This window comes from Penaeus monodon, chromosome 22 (assembly GCF_015228065.2).
Source record: "Penaeus monodon isolate SGIC_2016 chromosome 22, NSTDA_Pmon_1, whole genome shotgun sequence".
NCBI classification, from domain to species: domain Eukaryota; kingdom Metazoa; phylum Arthropoda; class Malacostraca; order Decapoda; family Penaeidae; genus Penaeus; species Penaeus monodon.
The window spans coordinates 4,018,506-4,019,051 of NC_051407.1; positions in this window are offsets into that span (position 1 = coordinate 4,018,506).

The following is a 546-nucleotide window of genomic DNA, read 5'->3' on the forward strand; positions in this document are numbered from 1 at the left end:
ATTTGCGATGAATACATCCTCCAAACACTGATACAGTACCATGAGCATCTTGTATGTACCTCGAGGTAGTCTACAAGGCTTGGAGAGTATTAGAAAGTCAACGGGGAGAGCGAAACGGAGAGAAGAAGGAGACATTTGATGAAGCATAAGAGGATGTTGAGGAGGAGGAAAATAACATGGGTGAGGAAGAAGAAAAGATGAAGAAGTAGGTGAAGAAAGGAAGACTAGCTGAGGAATACAACAAGGGAAATATAAAGGATTGGAAAAATGAAGAAGGCTAAAAAAGGGAATAAGTAAAGCGAGGGGAGGAAGAAATAAAAAAGGGAGGAACAAGATAAAAAGAAGGAAGAATTCAAGGAAGGAAATAAACGTATGTAAAGTGTTAAGTAAATAGCAATGGAGGAGGAAAAGGGGAGGGGAGAGAGAAGGATAAACAAGGATCCGTTACGAAGTTAAGCAGGTGTGTCCCAGTCGTTCCTGGTCCTAAAGAAGCCAAGTTGTGCCTGGGATGAATCTCACAGACTCTGAAGGCTGTTATTCTAAGAT